At 42.0% G+C, this 7,033-nt stretch overlaps 1 pseudogene across 1 annotated transcript; it reads left to right on the forward strand.

Annotated features, from left to right (window-relative positions):
• Positions 1–3,203: 3,203 nt before the first annotated feature.
• On the forward strand, positions 3,204–6,688 carry LOC311127158 (GTP-binding protein RAD-like; annotated as a pseudogene). Its single transcript, XR_014615288.1, has 4 exons — positions 3,204–3,536; positions 4,052–4,122; positions 5,931–6,135; positions 6,265–6,688. The product of XR_014615288.1 is annotated as a GTP-binding protein RAD-like (transcript).
• The last annotated feature ends 345 nt before the right edge of the window (positions 6,689–7,033 follow it).

A 7,033-nucleotide genomic window follows, 5' to 3' on the forward strand; every position in this document is an offset into this window, starting at 1 on the left:
GGGCTGTCATGGATGAGACCATTGACGCCTTTGCTTCTGCTGGACCCCCTGCTGGAACCACTCCTGACAGCTGCATCACCACTGCCAGTGCCTCCCAGTGTGCAACACCTGTAGGAGCCGCCGGAGTCCCCAGCTGCAGAAGAAGGCCACGTGCCTACTCTCCCGGCCACACCATCGTCGGCCCCTCAACCCCACCATTACAAACACCAGCTCCTCCAAGCCATCGTCGGCGGTTTTGTCCACCACCACCACGATGCACACCACCCCCCCGTCTGTCACCACCATCACGGCCTCCTCTGGACCAACTGCCTCTTCCGTCTCCCCTGGTCACACCACCATAGCAGCCTCGTCTGGTGTCCCTGCCCCCTGCAATTTGAATACAGCCACCTTAACACATGTTAAATTACGAAAAAAATGACTTATCTGTTTTATAAAACAGCAATGTAAAAAAAGAAAAATCTCTCTTTACATACACTAACGTTCAAAAGTTTGGGGTCACTTAGAAATGTCCTTGTTTTCGAAAGAAAAGCGATTTTTTTGTCCATTAAAATAACATCAAATTGATCAGAAATACAGTGTAGACATTGTTAATGTTGTAAATGGCTATTGTAGCTGGAAACGGCTGATTTTTAATGGAATATCTACATAGGTGTACAGAGGCTCATTATCAGCAACCATCAGTCCTGTGTTCCAATGGCACGTTGTGTTTGCTAATCCAAGTTTATCATTTTGAAAGGCTAATTGATCATTAGAAAACCCTTTTGAAATTATGTTAGCACAGCTAAAAACTGTTGTGCTGATTAAAGAAGCAATAAAACTGGCCTTCATGAGACTAGTTGAGTATCTGGAGCATCAGCAATTGTGGGTTCGATTACAGGCTCAAAATGGCCAGAAACAAATAACTTTCTTCTGAAACTCGTCAGTCTATTCTTGTTCTGAGAAATGAAGGCTATTCCATGCAAGAAATTGCCAAGAAACTGAAGATCTCGTACAACGCTGTGTTCCACTCCCTTCACAGAACAGCGCAAACTGGCTCTAACCAGAATAGAAGAGTGGGAGGCCCAGGTGCACAACTGAGCAAGAGGACAAATACATTAAAGTGTCTAGTTTGAGAAACAGACGCCTCACAGGTCCTCAACTGGCATCTTCATTCAATAGTACCCGCAAAACACCAGTCTCAACATCGACAGTGAAGAGGCGACTCCGGGATGCTGACCTTCTAGGCAGAGTGGCTTTAGAGTTGCAAAGAAAAAGCAATATCTCAGACTGGCCAATAAAAAGAAAAGATTAAGATGGGCAGTCTGAGATATGGCTTTTTCTTTGCAACTCTGCCTAGAAGGTCAGCATCCCTGAGTCGCCTCTTCACTGTTGACGTTGAGATTAGCAAACACAACGTGCCATTGGAACACAGAACTGATGGTTGCTGATAATGGGCCTCTGTACGTCTATGTAGATATTCCATGAAAAATCAGCCGTTTCCAGCTACAATAGCCATTTACAACATTAACAATGTCTACACTGTATTTCTGATCAATTTGATGTTATTTTAATGGACAAAAAAATTGCTTTTCTTTCGAAAACAAGGACATTTCTAAGTGACCCCAAACTTTTGAAAAGTAGTGTATCTACAGTCCATAGCACCAGCCCTCACGTCATCTCCACCTCCTCCAAAGGTTCTGCAGCTTCCTCCAGAGGTATTGATGTAAAAAAGTTGAAAAGGGTTTTCATGAAACATGCTCTGTCTAACACTACTTTTTCTCAAACTGCAGCATAGAAAAGGAAGAGAAAAGCTTCACCGGTCACCTCTGTCACGCCACCCATGCACCACTCTCAGGTACTTTATCATCTGTTTTTCTCTCTCAGTTGTATCAATTACTATTGTTGTTGAAGAACTACATTTTGCAAAACCATGTTAATCAATTTGATTATTGTTTTATTTTATTTTTTATAAAAGAAGACACCACCTGCTGTGCTCACTGCGGGGAGCGTGATCAGCCTGCAAGCTCCCCTCAGGAGTGTAGATCCAAGTTGCCATGGGTGTGCTACGACTTCTGCCAGCACTGGTTCCACTGCAGGTGTGTGCAGTGGGATCCAGAGGTAGCGGTGGAGCTGGATTTTTTTATTGTGATTTTTGTGACAATATAGGGATGGAGGTGGATATTTAATTGTTTGTTTTGTTTGTGTTCATATGAAATTATTTATTTGTACAAAAAAAATACATGTCTAAAATATAATATATATATTTATTCAACCCATCTTGTGTATTTCTTCCTTTACTTTCCAAGTGCATCTCTGCAACACAAACTCCAACCCTGTTTTCATTGTTTATGTCAGTGCACATTACTGAAATTAAAGTTTTATTTGATTTAAATTATTCATACTCAATTATATTTTAGTATTAAACTGTTATATACTTTCTCAAAACATAAGATTAATCTGTAAAACAAATTATGAATCATTACTTGATTACAACACTGAATATGTTGGTGAATAACCATTTTTTAAGAGTCCACAGGAGGGCGCACCGGGATACACAATGAAAAGTTGACATGAAAGCCATTTTTTTTTACCGGAAGGCTAGCCAACTAGTCAACTATCTAGTAAACCCTTCAGATACGAGGTTGGTGTCTTTTTTGAACAAAATTTAACGTACTACTAATATAATAAGAAGAGACGTGATTATCAGAGGCAAACCCTGCCTCATGGTGACGTCACTCGCTCGGCTACTAGATAAATATGGGGCTCCGTACCGTGCACTGGATCAAACCGAAACTTCCCTTCATTGAGTGACCACGCTAACGAAAGGATTGGATTGCCTGGTTCAGGATTTTGGAATACCTCAGACGCACATCAAATGTAAGTTTGCTTATGGAATTGAATGATTTTGCAGTCGTGATAATCATTAATTAGGCTATGGCAGTTTCAAAACATTTTAGTCCAACTTCAATTTTAACATTGCTCAATGCTCCATCAAACCTTAGTTAATACTATAGGATACAAGCACATTATTGTCTTAAATTAATTTGTTCAAATAAATATTACACAAAAGTTCATATAAGTTGCGGCCTAATAAAGGATTTTTAAAAAATCAACACCTAGACTAGGCATAGTGATGAGAAATGCATTATTTGTCAGTTGGCTGCTTTTCATGTTAACAGCAGAATCTTACTAAAGAGCACATCTATTTAACAGACAAAAAAGTAATGACTTTGAATTAAGGTGAGAAATTGCGGAACATGGACAAAAGGAGTGGGAGCATGCCGTTTCCAATGCACTTGCAGAACCTGCACAGAAGAAGTATGCCAGTGGACGACCGCGAGATGCGCAAGGCGCAAACTGGAGAGCTGTCCAAAGTCATGCGCTGCTCGTCCTACACCCCCGGTGAAGGTCACTGAGACAGCTGTGTATCGGACTCGTCCGATTCCGTTATCTCCTCCGGCAGCGACTGGTTCTCCTCGGCGAGCAGGGTGTCGGAAAGTCTAGCCTGGCACTTATTTTCGGTGGAGTCGAGGATGGTCACGACTGCGACGAGACAGGTGAGTGTCTGATGACCATTACTGATGATGATGGTGTTGAGGTTTGTATTGCATTAAGAATACACCACAAAGCAATACTTTTTTAAAACAAAGAAAATAACTGTTTGACTGTAGCTGTTCTCAGCACCCCATTAAAGCTAATGCACATAGGCTCCAAACTAAGTAAATATAGGATTGGTTTCCATATAATCTTGGCATACAGGCTGAAGAACATTGATTATTGCTTATTTCCATCCAGTCAGTAATGCGCCACACATATCAAAGTACTGCTGTTGACATATACAGCCACAGAGATAGTGGATGGGAGTTATGAAAATCAATGACTGAGGGAAGGAGACAGTAATGCACTGTAATACCCATCACATATATAGGTTAATTGAGAGTTAATAAGCTGTACTAAAGGCATGAAATGGGAAATAAAAATGGGCAATAGTGAGTGAGACCTCACACTTGACCCAGTTAGTGGGTTTATAACATTGTGGCCAGGAGTATTTATCTGCTTGCTTTTGTTTCAGGAAACACATATGACAGATCAATCGAAGTGGACGCGGAGGAGGCGTCCATCTTGTACGACATTTGGGAACAGGTGAGGCATATAATGCAAATTATGCAATTTCGGTTTGACCCTCAGTAAAATTGGTCTTAGTCATAGCATATAATTTGATGTACTGCGTAGTGCTCTATTGCTGATGTATAATATCATACAGTGGGGGGAAAAAGTATTTAGTCAGCCACCAATTGTGCAAATTCTCCCATTTAAAAAGATGAGAGAGGCCTGTAATTTTCATCATAGGTACACGTCAACTATGACAGACAAATTGAGGAAAAAAATTCCAGAAAATCACATTGTAGGATTTTTAATGAATTTATTTGCAAATTATGGTGGAAAATAAGTATTTGGTCACCTACAAACAAGCAAGATTTCTGGCTCTCACAGACCTGTAACTTCTTCTTTAAGAGGCTCCTCTGTCCTCCACACGTTACCTGTATTAATGGCACCTGTTTGAACTTGTTATCAGTATAAAAGACACCTGTCCACAACCTCAAACAGTCACACTCCAAACTCCACTATGGCCAAGACCAAAGAGCTGTCAAAGGACACCAGAAACAAAATTGTAGACCTGCACCAGGCTGGGAAGACTGAATCTGCAATAGGTAAGCAGCTTGGTTTGAAGAAATCAACTGTGGGAGCAATTATTAGGAAATGGAAGACATACAAGACCACTGATAATCTCCCTCGATCTGGGGCTCCACGCAAGATCTCACCCTGTGGGGTCAAAATGTTAACAAGAACGGTGAGCAAAAATCCCAGAACCACACGGGGGGACCTAGTGAATGACCTGCAGAGAGCTGGGACCAAAGTAACAAAGCCTACCATCAGTAAAACACTACGCCGCCAGGGACTCAAATCCTGCAGTGCCAGACGTGTCCCCCTGCTTAAGCCAGTACATGTCCAGGCCCGTCTGAAGTTTGCTAGAGTGCATTTGGATGATCCAGAAGAGGATTGGGAGAATGTCATATGGTCAGATGAAACCAAAATAGAACTTTTTGGTAAAAACTCAACTCGTCGTGTTTGGAGGACAAAGAATGCTGAGTTGCATCCAAAGAACACCATACCTACTGTGAAGCATGGGGGTGGAAACATCATGCTTTGGGGCTGTTTTTCTGCAAAGGGACCAGGACGACTGATCCGTGTAAAGGAAAGAATGAATGGGGCCATGTATCGTGAGATTTTGAGTGAAAACCTCCTTCCATCAGCAAGGGCATTGAAGATGAAACGTGGCTGGGTCTTTCAGCATGACAATGATCCCAAACACACCGCCCGGGCAACGAAGGAGTGGCTTCGTAAGAAGCATTTCAAGGTCCTGGAGTGGCCTAGCCAGTCTCCAGATCTCAACCCCATAGAAAATCTTTGGAGGGAGTTGAAAGTCCGTGTTGCCCAGCGACAGCCCCAAAACATCACTGCTCTAGAGGAGATCTGCATGGAGGAATGGGCCAAAATACCAGCAACAGTGTGTGAAAACCTTGTGAAGACTTACAGAAAACGTTTGACCTGTGTCATTGCCAACAAAGGGTATATAACAAAGTATTGAGAAACTTTAGTTATTGACCAAATACTTATTTTCCACCATAATTTGCAAATAAATTCATTAAAAATCCTACAATGTGATTTTCTGGATTTTTTCCTCATTTGTCTGTCATAGTTGATGTGTACCTATGATGAAAATTACAGGCCTCTCTCATCTTTTTAAGTGGGAGAACTTGCACAATTGGTGGCTGACTAAATACTTTTTTCCCCCACTGTATATCACTATAATAACTAATTTGAGCACCTGTAGCTTTTCATTAGATAAGCAATGTAACTAATCTAATTATATTTATCTTCGCCTTCAGGATAACAGTCAGTGGCTGAAGGAACAGTGCATGAGGATAGGTGACGCCTACATCATCGTCTACTCGGTGACAGACAAGTCCAGCTTTGAGAAGGCGTCAGAGCTACGCATCCAGCTACGCAGAGCTCGCCAGTCTGAGAACATTCCCATCATCCTTGTTGGAAATAAGAGCGATCTGGTGCGGTCCAGAGAAGTCTCTGTGGATGGTAAGTGACAGTGATCTTTACCTAGTGCTACTTATTTTAGAATTACTGCTATAGTTAAAGCTAGTATAAAGGTGTTATGCAAAGGCATAATGATGAGGGTGAAGTCACTGTCCCCAGGGAACACTATAGATTCTCACCTGCGCCTCCCTTCCTTTTTTTGGCAGAGGGCAGCACCTGCCAATCTACACCACAATGTCAGGGACCTGTTTGAGGGCATCGTCCGGCAGATCCGACTGCGCAAAGACAGCAAGGAGGAGAACGCTCGCCGTATGGGCAAATGCAAACGACGCGAGAGCATCGGCAAGAAGGCCAAGCGTTTCCTGGGCCGTATGGTGGCCCGGAAGAACAAGAAGATGGCCTTCAGACAGAAGTCCAAGTCCTGCCATGACCTTTCTGTCCTCTGAGAGTATAGTATCTGGACTGCTGTTTTCTCTTTGGCCTTCAAGACCAGACGCTGTGTGTTTTTAACACTAACCCCAAGGACTGATAGAGCTGTACAGAAATTATATATTTTATTATATTAATTAAATACAACAGACATGTCCATGATAATGATCTGGCTTTTGAAGTTTCAAAAAAAAAAATTGTCTGTCTTATGTATAGCTGTTGATACTTCTTGTGTATGTATATTCAATCCACCAAGGCTTGTTATTTTCAACCATGAGTTGTAAGATTGCCTTGATAATGGGGGACAGTGTGTTTGGTTCTACTCCATGTAGTGTTGGTCGTGTTGTATATAGCCCTCATGAAAGATTACATTATGGTACACTGTCCTGAAAAGCAATGGAACTGTAAGTACTATGAGGGATTTCACTGCATTCTGTCAACTGGAGTCATTTTCACTTGAAACTGGGTACGCAGGTTCGTACTTTGGCCATGATACTGAGGACAGGAATAA

The sequence above is a fragment of the Coregonus lavaretus genome (assembly GCF_964263955.1).
Source record: "Coregonus lavaretus genome assembly, chromosome: 4".
In the NCBI taxonomy this organism is placed as follows: Eukaryota; Metazoa; Chordata; class Actinopteri; order Salmoniformes; family Salmonidae; genus Coregonus; species Coregonus lavaretus.